At 37.9% G+C, this 17,646-nt stretch overlaps 1 pseudogene; it reads left to right on the top strand.

Moving 5' to 3' along the window:
* Positions 1-1,938: 1,938 nt before the first annotated feature.
* On the top strand, positions 1,939-17,381 carry LOC122732273 (annotated as a pseudogene).
* The last annotated feature ends 265 nt before the right edge of the window (positions 17,382-17,646 follow it).

Here is a 17,646-nt window from a genome sequence, read left to right as displayed (position 1 = left end):
AATGGACCACTGGAAATTCATCTCTGAAATGAAATCTAATAAAATGTATACTACCTTAATGTCTTAATAACCGAATTAATCACTATGTCTTTCAGAACAGCACATAATTGTAAACAGAAGACATGCATCTAGAACCAGGACCCAGACAGTGCAGGGGCAGGAAAAGGAACAAATGCAAAAGGGAAAAAATTTCTTCATCCAGGTTTTCTCAATACTGTTTGAGGAGAAAGTGCAAGACTGAGGGTAGGTTACTGTCATCCTCAATAATCTCTCTTCATCCTTTCTTCAGATTGAAAGACAAGATCTGAAAAATGAAACTACTAAAACTCAAAACTCATAATGAAACTACTAAAACTCATAACTCATAAAAACTCATTTACATATTAGTGCACAAAGTTTAGGTACAAAGCAAGAAGACCTAGAGGTCATAATGCAATCAAGTACATTTTACCTTCATAGTGGTTCTAAGACTCGATGGAATGAAATCCATGACTGGGCTCTATCTCAGGACAGATATATTTTATTCAAAAGAAATAGGATCAGTAAGAAGGGAGAGGTAACATTTCATATTAAAATCATTTCATCATTATTATTGATCATAAACCTCATATGAGAAAATATGGGAGAGAAGGAAAAATATTTGGGTGAAAATCATAGGAGGGACAAATAGAAATGATTTTGCTATCATGTCATCACTGCCTACAACAGACCACCTGGACGGAAAGAGGAAATAGATGAGATATTTGCAGAAGGAAAATTCCAAACTATCAATAACAATGAGTATTCAAGTATCAATAGCCATATATATGTAAGCTTGCTCCAGATTACTGATAATATGAGAAATGCATATTAATACACCTCTGAGGCATCATCTCACACCAAGAAAATTGGCAGATGAACACAAGATTGGGGGAAAAGCAATGTTGGCAAGACTGTGGGAAAAGAGGCTCACTAATGCACTTTTTTAATAAGGAAATTGGGATTAAGTGACTTGCCGAGGGTCACACAGCTGATAAGTGTCTGAGGTCGGATTTGAACTCAGGTCCTCTTGCTGCCCACTAATATATTCTTTTTTTTTTTTTTTTTTTTTTTTTTTAGGTCAGGCAATTGGGGTTAAGTGACTTGCCCAGGGTCACACAGCTAGCAAGTGTTAAGTGTCTGAGGCCGGATTTGAACTCAGGTACTCCTGACTCCAGGGCCGGTGCTTATCCACTGCGCCACCTAGCTGCCCATATATTCTTAATAAAGCTGTGAATTGGAAGCAGCTAGGTGGCGCAGTGAATAAAGGACCAAGCCTGGATTCACAAGAATCTGAGTTCAAATCCCACCTCACACACTTGATGCTTACTAGCTGTGTGGTCCTGGGCAAGTCACGTAACCCTCATTGCCCCGCCAAAAAATAAAAATAAAAATAAAAAAAATAAAGCTGTGAATTGTTCATCCATTATGCAATATAATTTGGAATTAGGCAGGGAAAGCAACTAAGCTCTTCATACCATTAGAACTAGAAATCCTAAAGCTGGGCATACAATTGGCCCTAAAGATGGTTAAAGGAATATGGCCCCACATATACAAAATATTTGTGCTAGCAAAAACCTCAAAACAAAGTGATTGCTTCCTTGCATTTGGGCTTGTATCACTTCTCATGAGAGATCTCAAAAAATTCCTAAATGCTTTTAAATATGTGTCACCTCCAGGCAAGATTTTTTTTCCTGTAATGTCCAACATTAATGGATTAATGGACCAGGTCCAGCTGCTCTTCCCAACCTCATTTTCTTAAATGCCATTGCTGATTTCTAACTTAGTTCCTCAGGTACAAAGGCAATCAGTTAACAGTACCATAGATCTGGAGCCAGATGCAACTTTAGAGGTAATCTTGCACAGACTTTTAGAGATAAAGAAACTGAGTCTCATAGATTAGCAATAATCAGCCTAGGCATGATTTTTCTTGCCATGTCCAGACGTCTCTCTGCCTGGCAGAGGCAGCCTTCACTACAGAGCTACCTCCTGTCCCAGGATGCTATGGAGGTAGCCTTCCAAGGGATTCATGAAGTCCTCAGCACGGCAAAGGGGAAAAAATGTTGGCCAAAGGTAATCTTCTCTCCAACATCAGGATGAGGTGGGCTACAAACTGCTTTGCTAATACTATTTAATTTTATCCTCACAACAACCCTGAGAGATACTTGCTACTAGTAAATGGGTTTCTCAAAGTCACAAAGGTGGTAAGCAGCAAAGCCATGACTCAAATCTAGTTTCCCTGCCCTCAAATCCACCACTTTTCCCTTCACATTTCATATCTAGCAGTAGTTCAATTGTCAGCAATGAAAATATTTCACTGAAAAACTGTGGATAATTTTTCATTTCGCATCTTTTGTTCCATTTTTTATCTATAAACATTCTCATAATGATCTGCTACAGCTGTATCTTCTGCTAAGTTCTCCACAGGCTCATTTTCTCCTTAATGGCTTTTCATTATTTTATGAGGCAATACTACTTATAGTCTCCCATCACTCTCTTCTGTAATGTTGTGTGAATGAATGTGAATTCTAGTTCAATGTTGATACCTTGTTAGGTTTGCCTGGCAAAGGGATTCATTTACTGGCTAAGGAGGTTTCCAGGTTTTGTTGTTGTTTGTTTGATTGATTTTGTTTTCTTCTCATTATAACAATTATTTGTATCAGTTAAAGGAATCTAGGAAATGGGAAAAGTCAGACTAGATGTCTTTACTTTTGTCCATTTCCTTCCCCCCCCCCCACAAGCTGTTTTTAAGGGTTGAGTCAGAACTGCTACAATTGCATCCAGTGTATTCTGATCCTTATTTCTTCTTTGAAGTATGAACTTACTTTAACCTAATCTTTCATTCATTCATTTCATTCATTCTGTAAAGTTGTGAGACAAGCCCTTCGTGTCTCACTTCTAAATCCTGAGCACATTTCCAAACAAAGTTTCTACTCTTCTCTTTGGTGCCCACTTTCATACTGAAGTCACTGAGAATTGGTGGTGACTTGGGGGAGGGAGAGAATAAGCATTTATATTGTGACTACTATGTGCTAGGCATGGTGCTAAGCCCTTTTTACAAATATCATATCATTTAAACCACACTACAACCCTGTGAGGTGGATGTTCTTATTACTCCCATTTTATAGGAAACTGAAACAAAGAGAGCTTAAGTGAATTGCCCCAGAATAAACAGCTAGTAATTCTCTGAGACCAGATTTGAACTCAATTCTCCCTACCCTATGGCCAATGTTCTATCCACTGAACCACCAGACTTAATTTATAGGATTTTGTGAAATTGGTAACATTTATCAGCTTTATTCTCTGCCATGAATGTTAGCAGATAATTGCAACGGTTTATTTGCTTATAATCATTGTGAGATCTAAGGAGAGAGATGGTGACACCAAGTCCACCACCTCCTTTATTTTACTCTTTGAGGAAAATCTGTGAGTCATCCTTTCATTTAACTTTGACTGCTTTATATGATCTTATTTGATTTATAATGAGAATGTCAATACAGATTTGGATAATTACCCCTACTAGTATGTCAATGATACTCATGTATCATTGTACTAAGATTGTGGCTAAGAAAAGTATATCAATAGTCAAATAAAAATATGTGATCTTCATCAACTTCCCTCCAACCCATCCTCTTTTACTGATAGATTTCCAAATTCACTAAGGAGGGACATGGATTACATAATTTTTGTTTTGGGATAGAATCTGTGATTTCATTAGCATACGGAAGGAACTCCCTTTGAAGAAACTCTCTACTATAACAACATTTTTCTGCAACAAAGATAGGAACTGAAAAGTAAGGTGACTTGCCTAGGATCTCACAACCAGAATGTATCAGTTCTTCCTTCTTCCACTGTCAAAAGACATTAATCATCTAGTAGCCATAACTATACATCTTTCATTACTTAACAAAACTTCTCCTTTAGTGAACAGAAATATATTGTTGTTAGGCCTATAAGTCAATCTTCATAATTTGTGGCAGCAGAATAATAAGAAATTTGTGAATAAGATACTTCTATATGAAGCTAAATTTTGTCCCAAGAAGGAGCAGGAACAACCTTCAGGCTGGAGCTGAATTCACTCAGTCTTCTTCCCCAACTGCCCCAGGCATGCCGAAAAAAGTTGCAAATCTAGGCCAAGTCTAGCTCTTTCGGCCATACTTCTTTAGACTAAGAGCCTCATTGTTTATCTGCCACACATCTTATCCTTATTGCTTTTCCTGTTTCTTTCATTATCACTGGCCCTTTAGGAGAAAACAACTCCTACCCTTTTCCCCACCATTTTCTTTTTTTTTTAATGTGTGATATATAATTATATTTTATATGTATATGAAACATAGATATAATACACACATATATATGACATACAATGTAAATTTTCTACATTATTAACATTTAGATATACCTAGATATATTCTAATACATATAAATTAGTATTTTAAATCCTTAAATAACTGTTTTATAAATAACATATACATATCAACTTATATAAATAATTTATGACAAATTTGTTTATAATTACTATATAAATAAGACCTAAATAACTCATAAATTCACAAAATACATATTTATGTGTATTTGTACATAAATACATATATACCTCCTGTACCCTTCCCAGCACAGCCCTCCCCCACCTTTCCAGATTAAACATTTTTATTTACATTTTTTTTCCTATCTCTATTCCTCCCTCCTCTCCTCCCTCCTTGAGGCAGCAAACATATATGATCATGAAAAAAATCATCATATTTGTCATTTAATGAAAGAACCACCATTTTATTATCCTCATTCTCCTATTCTATACCCTACCTATGTGTTATCAAAAACCCTGCCCATTTCATTCACTGTGCCCTCTGAAATTCCCATTCCATGGTGAACAAATTTCCCTTTATCTTGAACTTCATCTCACAATCCTTCTATCTACTAACCCTCATCGAAAACTGGCTTCTCTGATCACATTGCATCCCTAGCTATGCTCTCCAATATTGTCTATACCTTCTTTCATACCTCCTGATGCAAGGATCTTAAAGAGAAATTTGAGATGCTCCTTCTTTGACATTGTCACTTTCAGACTTCCTTTCCTTTATTTTGCAACCTTTCCTTCTTTGATGTCCACTCAATCAAAAACATTTTTTCATACAATACAAATGTATTTCCACATATTCCAATATTCCAATGGACTGGTGATGTGGGTCCCTGATTACAAAAAAGCAGTTCACAACTCATTCATTTTTTTTAAATGGAGGGTTAAGTGACTTGCCCAGGGTCACGCAGCTAGTAAGTGTCAAGTGTCTGAGGCCAGATTTGAACTCATGTCATCCTGAATCCAGGGCCAGTGATTTATCCACTGTGCCACCTAGCTGCCCCTCATTCATTTTTTTTTTACTCTTTTTCATGTCCTTCCATATATCTCCCTCATGGGACACTGCTAACATGCTCTGAGCATTATTTGTATTCTCTTGACATAGTTTGGTTATCTATGGAACATGTGTTACTTTTACACAATCTTATATAAGTAGCCCATATTTTTCTATTTATATGTTTATTTCTTATTTTAGTAAGCATAAGTAATTTATTTTTAAAGAAACATTTTAGCATGAAACTATACAAATGAGATTTATACAAACATGAATGCACATTTGTCATAACACACGGCAGAGGACAAAGTAAAAACAAGCAAACTAAATTGTCTATTAAATAAAGTTTGATACAATTTTCCCCTATATGCTTAAAATCTTTTACAAATAATCATCTCAGATCAATAGTAGATCACTCTCCATTCACTGTTGTTATCCTTCAAAAAAGGTTGTTGAAGCATCTGCCCCTGTTTTTTCCAGGTCCTATTTTCATATGGTTGGTAATTGTTTTTAGTGATTGCCATCCCCATGGGAAGTTTTGACACACCTACTTTGTTGACCGAGGACATGACACCCATTATCATCCACCAGCTGCAACATCCCTCCTTCCTTTCCATTGTTGCTGTTTCTGACTTTATATCTATTTGGGTTTGCAACATTTATTTCACACTTCCCAGGACCAATTTGATATCTGCTTTTGAAAAATTAATTTACACATTTTTCATTTGTTATGTGATAAAAGAAAATTTTATTTACCTGTTTGTTTTTGTTTCTCCAAAAGCTGCAAAATCTCCTTTGATTTGTTCTTCAGATATCCTTGGGCTCAGTCAATCACAAATAGCTTTTCCCGTCTTGGGGCAGTACTTTTCTTTATAAAATGTGTGCTCTTTAAAGTTGAAGGGATCTTTAACAACCAGCTTCCAGGAAAAAAAAATGTAACCATGACACACATTTAAGTTTAATCTGAATTATTAAGATTTTCTCCATCATTTTCTTAAGTCTTTAAATCAACAATACAATAAATCAAGCCCTGATTTCTACCATGTGCTGATTTCCAAGATGCAAATTCTCACAGGGAAAATTTAACACTTGGCTCTTGAAAGCTGTGACAAGCTGGCTCCAGTATAAAACTAAGGGCTGATCAACTTGTCATTTAATTTGAGTTCTGTAAGGGGCAGGACCTTTTCAACATTGGCAGAATTTCTGAACAACACAAACCTAAATACCCTTGATATTCCAGTGAGTGAGCCTGTCCTAAATAGCACAAATCTATAACCTTGCCAAAACAAGAATGCCATTAATACTTACCATTATTGCTTGGATCCAGGCCTTCCAATAAACTGTCTTCTTACTTGTTGATGCTCAAGCTGACTTCCTTCTATAATCTCAACCTTATATTAAGCAACTTTGTCCTACATTGTCCTCTACTCTTGTCCTATGAGTGATAGTTCCTTTCCAAACTTCATCCCTTGACTATTTTTACCATCCTCCTTCTTTGCTCCTATTCATTTGCTACTAAATGAAGTTTGAGGAAGTCTTGCTAAGCTTATAAATTCATGTTATGTGACTTCAATTGGGTACTCACTACAGTAAGGCAATATGTTTATTACTTCCTAATTGATTTTCTATATCATTTTTCACAAAAGCTTTCTTAAAGGGGCAGGTAGGTGGCACAGTGGATAAAGCACCGGCCCTGGATCCAGGAGGATCTGAGTTCAAATCCGGCCTCAGACATTTGACACTTACTAGCTGTGTGACCCTGGGCAAGTCATTTAACCTCAATTGCCTCACCAAAAAAAAAAAAACAAAAACTAAAATTCATGTTTTGGAGCAGCTAGATTGCACAGTGGATAGAGCACCAGCCCTGGAGTCAGGAGTACCTGAGTTCAAATCTGGCCTCAGACACTTAACACTTACTAGCTGTGTGACCCTGGGCAAGTCACTCAACCCCAATTGCCTCACTAAAAAAAAAAAAAAAAGCTTTCTTAAAACATCTCTTCTCAAGCCTCCCCCACATTTTTGCCTTCCATCCCTCTCTCAGATTACAACCTCATACTTTGTTGAAAAAACTGAGTTCATTTGATATGAACTGCCTCTTTTTTCTACTTCCATGCAAAACCCTTCCACATCTTAGCCTTCCCTCTCCTACTTCCTTTCAGTGACTCTTCAATCCCATTCTGTCCTTTATATAGTCCATTGAAACTTCAGTCATTCCAAACATACACCTATAATCCTCAAACTTTCCTTATCTTACTGGTCCCTTCCCTACTATTTAACATATCAACCTCTATGCTGCTGATCAAGCTTTCTACATTATATACTCTCCCTTGGTTCCCTCATCAGCTCCCTTGGATTTAATTATTATATCTATGCTAATGATTCCCTGATCCAATCCCAGGCTCTTCTGTGAACTTCATTCCTGATTTTCTGATGGTCTATTGGGCATTTCATACTCATTGTTCTGCAGATATATAAAACTTAGCATGTCCAAATAAGAACTCATTATTTTTCACCCAAAGTCCAACTCTGTTGTAAGGTGATTTATTTCTGTTAAAAAGCAGCACCATTAGGCAGCTAGGTGGTGCAGTGGATAAAGCACTGCCCCTGGATTCAGGAGGATCTGAGTTCAAATAACAGCCTCAGACACTTGACACTTGCTAGTTGTGTGACCCTGGGCAAGTCACTTAACCCTCATTTCCCTCCCCCCCCCAAAAAAAAGCAGCACCATCCTTCTGACATCCCATTTTCATATCTTTAGCAATACCCTTTACCCCTCACTTTCCTCTATCCCACATATCCTATCAATTTCAAAATCTGTGGTTCTTACCTCCACAACATTTCTCACACCTGAACATTTCTCTCTATTCACAAAGATATCACCTTCAGGAACTTCTCACTTCTCAACTATGTTATTACAACAACCTTCTAATTGGTCTCCTTACCTCAAGTCTCTTTCAATTTCAATCTATCCTTAATATTGCTGCCAATATGTTTTTGTTTACGTACAGGTCTAACCATGTCACACAAAACCCCCACTCAATCAACTCTAGTGACTTCATATTACATTTAGGATGAACTATGAACTCTTATGTTTAGGTTTAAAAATTCCAACCTGGCCCCAACCTATTTATCCATTTTCAATGTAAATTCTCCTTGTCCTACTTCCTGAGATCCAAAGAAAAACAATAACAATAATAATAAAAAACAAACAAAAGATAGTCTCTCTGTTCCTCACATGAAACTCCTCATTCTGTCTCTGTATCTTTCCAATGGCTATCTCATAGGATATTTTTCTTCCTTCAAGACTCAGGTCCTTCAAGATTTAGTTCAAGTAATTTCTTCTATATGAAGCCTTTTCTGATTTCCTCAAATAGTATTGTCTTCCCTTTCAAACTAACTTGTATTTAAATACTTTGTGTGTATTTCTATCTATTCTCATTATAGTTATTTTATATCTACTTATATATGTACTTGTGGTCTCTCTTATTAGAGTATAACTTCCATGCAATTAAGGATTATTACATTCATTGTATCTGCAAACAAATGGAAATGTCAAGCAAAAAGAACGGTATCTGGCACAAAGTATACACTTAATAAGTTCTTGATGATTGGTTGATTGAAGGTACATCAATCACTAGAGAGGAAGACCAGGGATGCTGTCATGGGTGCCAGAGCCAGATTTCCATTAGCTCTAATAGATGGAAAGAGTGTGAAGAGAATAGCTCCAGAAGGAAAGGACTTTTAAAAAATATAACTGGGCAACTGGTAGCTCAGTTGATAGAGTACTGGCCCTGAAATCAGTAGGACCAAAGTTCAAATCCAGCCTCAGATACCTACTAGTTGTATGACCCTAAATGAAGAAACAATAAATGAACAAATGAACAAATAAACAAACAAATAAAATGGAACTGGAATTATAAAGGACACAGTGGAACAGTTGGGCAAGGTTGAAATGGGACTTGAGAAAGTTTAAGGTTGAAGAAGATAAAAGTTGGGTTTCCTCCTTGTATGGGTAGTGATAGATTAATACAATGAAAGAAACATAATGTAACTGAATATAATCCATTGAGGAAGTAATAGGTAGTAGATGAATAGTAAATCTCAGGATATACTAGGGTTGCTGTTGCTAGCAAAGGGTCGGGGGTATAAGGCCTCCCATTTGGTATGTCTATGTGTTACAGATGAGCAATGCTACATCTAGATCCACTGGAGCAGAGAACACTTTGCTGGGTCTGAGTCTGTGCCATCCCCACCTTGTTCCTTCTCAAGTGGCTTAGGAAATGGCAAAGCAGTAAGTGGTGGTGGTGATTAGAGGGCTGCAGATGGCCTTGGTGTAGAATTAAACATAATAAAGGATGTGTTTAATTTTAATGCTTTTCTGTATTTTTTGTCTATGCCATAGCCCTAGGTCATTTTCTGTCAAGACACCATGTAAAGTTTGAAATACATATGTTTTATTTCTTTTCAATAATCATCAAAGATCTAAGTTTTCTAAATTTCTAGGCAGATTTAACTTTTTGTTTATCTTTTTTATTAGAATTCTCTAGGTCTGTAAAAGACCCACTGAGATCCCCAAATATTATAGTTTTGGCATCTATCTCTCTTCATAGGTACTTTTCCATTCCCTTGAATATATTATATATATGTACAGTTTGTCTGGAAAGAAATGAAATAACTAAATTTGTTGACTTTCATGTCAATTTATTCACTTTTATGTATTAAACTTTATAACTTTTTATATCCAAAAAATTTTAATATGTAATATATCCTGATTTCTAGTCAAAACGGCTACTCATACAGGAGAGAGATGACCCAGCTAGCCCATATCTATTCCAATAACCCTGAAGTTTACATTAGGTTAATAATGAATAAATCCATTAAAAACTATAATAACTTCATCTACTCCAGAACTACATAAGAATTCAGCCAGAAGTCACAATGGAATACAAAAAGGGGTTGCCAGCAAATTTTGTCTCAAAGAAGAAAGGTCTCAACAAAATAAGATGATGGTCAGGGATATATATAGCCTCAAAGGCATTGCTTTGTTTACTGAGGTAAAATTTGTTGACACACACAACAAAGTGGAGAACTTTGGAAGTGGCAGGAAGTGGCAGCAAGCTGCAGCAGTTACCACTGTGCAATATGGAGGTGCTCAAATGAGGGCACCTTAGATCTAGATTCTTTGTGGTGCCAGCATTCTGTCCAGAAAGGACAGAGGAGGCCTGGGTTCTGTCCTATCCTACCTTTATCACTGACTTGGATGAGGTGATAAAAAAGCATGCTTGTAAGATTTGTACAAGATACAGGTAAAAGGGCTATACTCTCTTATTGTCCTCAACAGCTCCTTTAGGTTTAATTATGTTTATAATAATGACTCCCTGATCTGGCCCCAACCTCTTATCTGAATTTTATTCTGTATCCCTCATAGCAACCCCTCAGATTGTCAAGTACCTCTAAAAATCTTCAGTTTTTGTCTGATAGGCACAGAAGCTTTGGTAGTGGCAGCACCTCCCAGATCACTGGATGTGGTTCCAGCCCAGGTCTCACAGTCATCATCCAAGGAAGCAGCCCCTGTGAAAAAGGGGTCATCAATTCTCACCAACTGCAAAGCATCAGGCAAATAATCCAGGATAATTGAATCATCAAGAAATCCCAAGGAAATTGGAAGTTGAGGGGGTGCCCATCAATTGGGGAATGGCTGGACAAGTTGTGGTATATGAATACAATGGAATACTATTGTGCTGTAAGATATGATGAGCAGGAAGAGTTCAGAGAAACCTGGAGGGTCTTACGTGAGCTGATGATGAGTGAGATGAGCAGAACCAGAAGAACATTGTACACAGTATCATCAACATTGAGTGTTGACCTACTGTGATGGACTATATTCTTCTCACCAATGCAATGGTACAGAAGAGTTCCAGGGAACTCATGATAGAAGAGGATCTCCAAATCCAAGAAAAAAAAAGAAAGAAAGAACTGTGGAGTATAGATGCTGATTGAACCATATTATTTCTTTTGTTTTGGGTGCTGTTGGTTTTTTTTTTGTCTTTCTATTTTGAGGTTTTGCATCACTGCTCTGATTCTTTCTCTTGTAACAGGAGTAATGCAGAAATAGGATTAATGTTATTATGTGTATATATATGTGTGTGTGTGTATATATATATATATATATATATATGTATATGTATAGAGATATGTAGATATAACCTATATCAGATTACCTGCTGTCTAGGGGAGGGGGGAGGGAGGGGTGGGAGGGAGAAAAATCTGAAATTGTAAAGCATGTATAAACAAAAGTTGAGAACTAAAAAAAATAAATTAATTAAATTAAATTAAAAAAAGGAAAAAAACAACAACACACCACACAATTTTAAATGAAAAAAAAAAAAGAAATCCCAAGGAGTGATGGAAGGTAACATGTACCAAGTAAGTCAGGCTACCACCATACCCTTACCCACCATCTCACCACAGATCCTAATAGAATTAGTGAAAAATTCTGACTCCAAGAGCCTTGGAAATACCAGTGTTTTCCAACCCTGTGTCCTTAGCCATAATTATGGGAAGGAACCCTGATGGAAATACAGCTTGGCAAATATCCCTGTAGTTGCTACAGCCACAGCTACTAAAGACCCAGAAAAAAAGTTCTTGCCACCAGAATTCCTAGGACCATTGCATATTTCAACGTCTTTCCCACCCTGGCAACAGAACCCAATTTTAACATTAAGTTACAAACTACTGTGGGGATAAGGTAGATCAAGACACAAACTCAGAAAAAGACAACAATGTGAAAAAAAGCTACCAGTAAATCCTCGAGAAAAAAAAAATGCAAATTGAAAGCAAGCCCAATGAGAATTCTAGGAAGTACTAAAGAAAGAGATGAGTGGTAGAGGAAAAATTAGGGAAATAAATGAGAGTGGAGTAAGAAAATTATGAAAAGGTAATTAGCACCTTGGTAAAAGAGGCACAAAAATGAAGAAAATAACAAACTTGGTCAAATGGTGGAAGAGGCAAAAATATTCACTGAAGAACTCCTTAAAAATTAGAATTAGGGGCAGCTAGATGGCACAGTGGTTAAAGCACCAGCCCTGAATTCAGGAATACCTGAGTTAAAATCCAGCCTCAGACACTTGACACTTACTAGCTGTGTGACCCTGGGCAAGTCACTTAACCTCCATTGCCTGCAAAAAAAAAAAAAATAGAATTGGCCAACTGAAAGCTCCACGAGACATCAATAAAAAATCTTGACAAAATCAAAATAATGAAAAAATAGAAGAAAATGTGAACCACCCCAATCAAGAAATAACTAACCTGGAAATAGATTTAGGAGGGGTAATGTAAGAATTATTTAACTAGGGGCACCTAGGTATTGCATTGGATAAAGCACTGGCCCTGGAATCAGGAGGCTCTGAGTTCAAATCCAACCCTAGACACTTGACATTTAATAGATGTGTGACCCTGGGCAAATCACTTATGCCCAATTGCCTCACAAAGAAAAAAATAATTATCAGACTACTTGACAGCCATGACAAAAAGAGCCTAGACATCATGTTTCAAGAAATCATCAAGGAATTCTGATATCTTATATCCAGAGGGTAAAATGGAAGTGTACTCCCCCTAAAGGGCTTGGATTAGGACTCTCCAGTCATGGTATCAAATGCTTATTCTTCAACCTACTACAAGTATGACTTTGGACAGGTCACTTTAAAAAAAGAAAGAGATCCCAAAAGGAAAACGGTCAAGAATATTATACTCAAGTTCCAAAGGTTCCAGGTCAAGGACAAATTATTTCAAGCAGCCAGAAAGAAACCATTCAAATATCATGAAGCCACAGTCAGGAGCACATAAGATTAAGCAGCTTCTACATTGAAGGAGTAGAGAGTTTGGAATATGATATTCTGGAAGGCAAAAAAAAGCTACAGTTACAATGTACCCAGCAAAACCTGAGTATAATCCTTTGGGGAGAAAGTGGATATTTAATGAAATATAGGACTTTTAGGTATTCCTGGTGAAAAGACTAAAGCTGGGGGCAGCTAGGTGGCACAGTGGATAGAGCACTGGCCCTGGAGTCAGGAGGACCTGAGTTCAAATCCAGCCTCAGACACTTAACACTTACTAGCTGTGTGACCCTGGGCAAGTCACTTAACCTCAATTGCCTCACCAAAAACACCCAAAAAACCAACCAACCAAGAAATAAACAAAACAAAAAAAAAAAGAGAGAAAGAAAAGACTAAAGCTGAATAGAAAATTTGAATTTCAAATACAAAACTCAAGACAAACTTTAAAAGGTAGACATGAATATGAATCATAAGGTACTCAATAAGTTATTTATTTATTGAGTTATTTATTTATTTAAGTTGTTTATCTTTTTGCATGGGAAGATGATACATATATCTTTTTTTTAATTAAGTTTTTTCAGTTACATATAAAGATATTTTTTGAGTTCCAAATTTTTCTCCCACCCTTCCTTCTCCTTCCACTTCCAAGGCCGGCAGGCAATTTAATATAGGTTTTGCATTACTATCATGTCAAACTTATTTCCACATTAATCAGAACAAAATGAAACAAAATGCAAGAAAGAATAAACAAGAACAATAACAAAAAAGCAACAACAAAAGTGAAACATAGTATTGTATAGAATTGTTATTTGAGGTTTTTATGACCCCATCTTTTGGCTAGAATTTAAAAAACCCTGTCGTGCACACTGGCCTGGGGCTCAGGCCAGTGCCTCCACAAATGGCACCGTGCTCCATCCACTGGTTGTAGCCATTGCCATGGGGCTGGCACCTCACTTCATCACCACTTGCCAACGCCTATATGGGCCTGGCAAAATTATAATGACTGAAAGCCCAGTGAGGGCAGTCATGTGACTGTCAGAGCTGCCAGCCAATTGGCTTGGGGCTGTGCGTGGTCACCCTGGGGCTGCTGAGAAGAAGTGAGGTTTTTTTTTTTAACCATTCTAGCTTGAAGCTGGAAGGTGACAGGATTCTGCTGTGTGTTCTCAGCTGACTCCTGGGTGGTGGTGTTATTCAGGTTGCATTATTTCCCTTTCCCCATTTTATTTCCTTTCCCTTAATCCTACTGATCCTGTTTGTGTGTGTGTGTGTTTTTTAAGTTCTTTCTTGTTAAATAAATACTGCTCTGTTTTGAGGGAGGCTGTTGGTCTCCTTCCTTGCCCCAATATTGTGGCGAGCTGCCTAGCTAACACTCCCCAACTAAAATTGGTCCCTACAGTTTGCTTCAGTCTGTATTCAGACTCCATAGCTCTTTTTCTGAATGTAGCAAACATTTTCCACCAAAAGTCTTTTGGCATTGTCTTGGAGATTATACATATATCTTTTAGAACTGTATCATAATTAGGGCACTTAGAAGGATACTACATAGAAAGAGGGTGTAGCAGAAAGGTGATTAGGTTGGGATGATATAAAAATGGATAGGTGACAGTGTTGCTCTGGGAGAAGAGAGAAGAGAGAGGAAGAATGGGTAAAATTATATTACATTAAAGAGGCATGCAAGGAAGAGCTTTTACAGTGGATGGGGAAAATGGGGGCAGATGGTGAGTAATTCTTGAAGCTCACTCTCATCTGAATTGGTTCAAAGAGGGAAAAATATATACATATATATGTGCATATATATGTGTGTGTATACACACACAGTTGGATATGGAAATTTATCTTACCCAAAACAGAATTAAGAAGGGAATAAAAGAAAAGGGGGGAGTGGTAATAAAAGGGAGAACAGACTAAGGGAAACAGTGGTCAGAAGCAAAAATGACTTTTGAGGAGGGAAAGAGTAAAAGAGAGAAGGATAAACAGAAGAAAACAAAATGAAGGGAAATACACTGGTAGCAAACAATAATGTGAAAGTGAATGGGATGGGGCAGCCAGATGGCACAATGGATAAAGCACTGGCCATGGATTCAGAAGGACCTGAGTTCAAATCCTGCCTCAGACACTTGACACTTACTAGCTGTGTGACCCTCATCAAGTCACTTAACCCCAATTACCTCACCAAAAAAGAAAAAGTGAATGGGATGAACTCACCCCTAAAATAGAGGCCATTTAGAAATCCACTATAATGGATTAGAAACCAGGATCCAACAATATGTTGTTTTCAAAAGACTCACTTAAAACTAAAAGACACACATGGAGTTAAAATAAGGGTCTGGGCCAGAATCTAATATGCTTCAGCTGAAAGAAAAAAAGGTAGAGGTAGCAATCATGATCTTAGACAAAGAAAAAGCAAAAATAGACAATGAAAAAATATAATTGTGGAAAATTCATTTTGCTACTAAACACCATATTTTACAGCAAATTTCTCTGATAAAGGGTCTTAGTTCTCATATATATATGGAACTGAAACAGATTCATGATATTAAAAAACAAAAGAACAAGAGCCATTCCCCAATTGATAAATATTCAAATGATATGAACAGGTGGTTTTCAGAGGAAGAAATCAAAACTATCTATGGTCATAATAAAGAGTGCTCCAAATCACTACTGATTAGAAAATTGCAAACTAAAACAACTCTGAGGTACCAACTCACACCTATCAGATTGGCTAATGGAAAATGATAAATGTTTGGTTGAGGATGTGGGAAAATAGGTATATTAATGCATTGTTGGTGGAACTGTGAATTGGTTCTAACATTATAAAGAACAATTTGGAGCTATGCTCAAAGGGCTATGAAACTGTGCATACCCTTTAACCTAGTAATATTACTACTGGTGTGTATATCCCAAAAAGGTAAAAGAAAATGGAAAAGAATGTGTATGTAAACAACTATTTTCAGCAGCTTTTTTTTGTGTGTGTGGTGTCAAAGAATTGGAAATTGAAAGGATGTCCTTTAGTTGGGGAATGGTTGAACAAGTTGTTTCATATGATTGTGACAGAATACTTTTGTGCTATAAGAAATGAAAAGTCAATGGTTTCAGAAAAACCCCCCAAAGACATATGAACTGATCAAAAGTAAAGCAAGCAGGGATTCGCTGCGGCGCCAGGGGGCTGTTGGGAGCGTGACCTGGATCAGGGGCGGCCAAGATGGGAGCTTCGCCGGGGGCTGGAGTATAGGGGTCCCAGCCCCCGTGGCCGCCTCAGTCTTCGTCCCTGGTAGTGGAAGCGGGGCTAGCTCCGCGGCCACCGACACCCTGTTCTTGGCGTTGGGGGCTGGAGTGATGGCGCTGAGCCACCCGCTCTTCTCCGTGAAGCTGCTCATTCAGGTTGGGCATGAACCACTGCCTCCCACTGAAGGGACCAATGTGCTGGGGAGGAAGGTCTTCTACTTACCCAATTTCTTCACCTATGCCAGACACATTGTACAAGTGGATGGAGAGAGGGGACTGTCTAGCGCTGTCTCCACCCTGTCCTGGGACAGCGTGAAAAAAGGACTTCCCTTTGGAGGAATTAGAAAAATGTATCAGAATTACAATTATGTATCAAGCAAGGATGATGTGAAGACATCGCTGAGGAAGGTGGTGAAAGAGACTTCCCCTGAGATGGTGATGCAGTGTGTGTCCAGAGTGCTTTCTCACCCCCTGCATGTCATCTCAATGCGCTCTCTGCATGGTCCAGTTCGTGAGGCGGGAGGTCCAATACAGTGGTGTGCTGAGCTCCGTTGGTAAGATTTTCAGAGAAGACGGACTGCTGGGTTTCTTTGTGGGCTTGATACCTCACCTCAAGGGAGATATGGTCTTCTTGTGGGGCTGTAATCTCCTGGCTCACTTCATCAATGACTACCTGGTGGATGACAGTTTTAGCCAAGCATTGGCAGTTGGGAGTTACACCAAGTTTGTAATGGGGATTGCAGTGAACATGCTAACTTGCCTTTTCCTCTTGGTTGGTGACCTCATGGCTGTTAACAAATGTGGGTTACTGGCCGGCTTCCCTCCCTATCCCCCCGTATTCAAGTCCTGGTTTCATTGTTGGAGATATCTGAACACGCAGGGTCAGCTCTTCACAGGATCAAGCCTGCCTTTCCGGCGAATCTCAGAAGCAGCAAGCCTCTCCATTGATTAAATCAGAATAACTTAACTATACTAATAAACACCATCTCTGCCACCCCTCCCCCCAAAAGTAAAACAAGCAGAGGCAGGAGATCATTGTACATAGTAACAACAATATTGTAATGATAGTCAGCTGTGAAAGATTAAGGTATCCTGATCAGTATAATGATCCAAGACAATTCCAAGGGATTCGTGATGAAAAATACTCATGATGGTGAACTATGAATGCAAATTAATGTATAATTTTCTTACTTCATTTTTCTTGCTTTTGGGGACAT

Source organism: Dromiciops gliroides, chromosome 6 (genome assembly GCF_019393635.1).
Source record: "Dromiciops gliroides isolate mDroGli1 chromosome 6, mDroGli1.pri, whole genome shotgun sequence".
Classification (NCBI taxonomy): Eukaryota; Metazoa; Chordata; class Mammalia; order Microbiotheria; family Microbiotheriidae; genus Dromiciops; species Dromiciops gliroides.
Note: the sequence above shows the minus strand (reverse complement) of the source record. Positions and strands in the feature narration are given on the sequence as shown.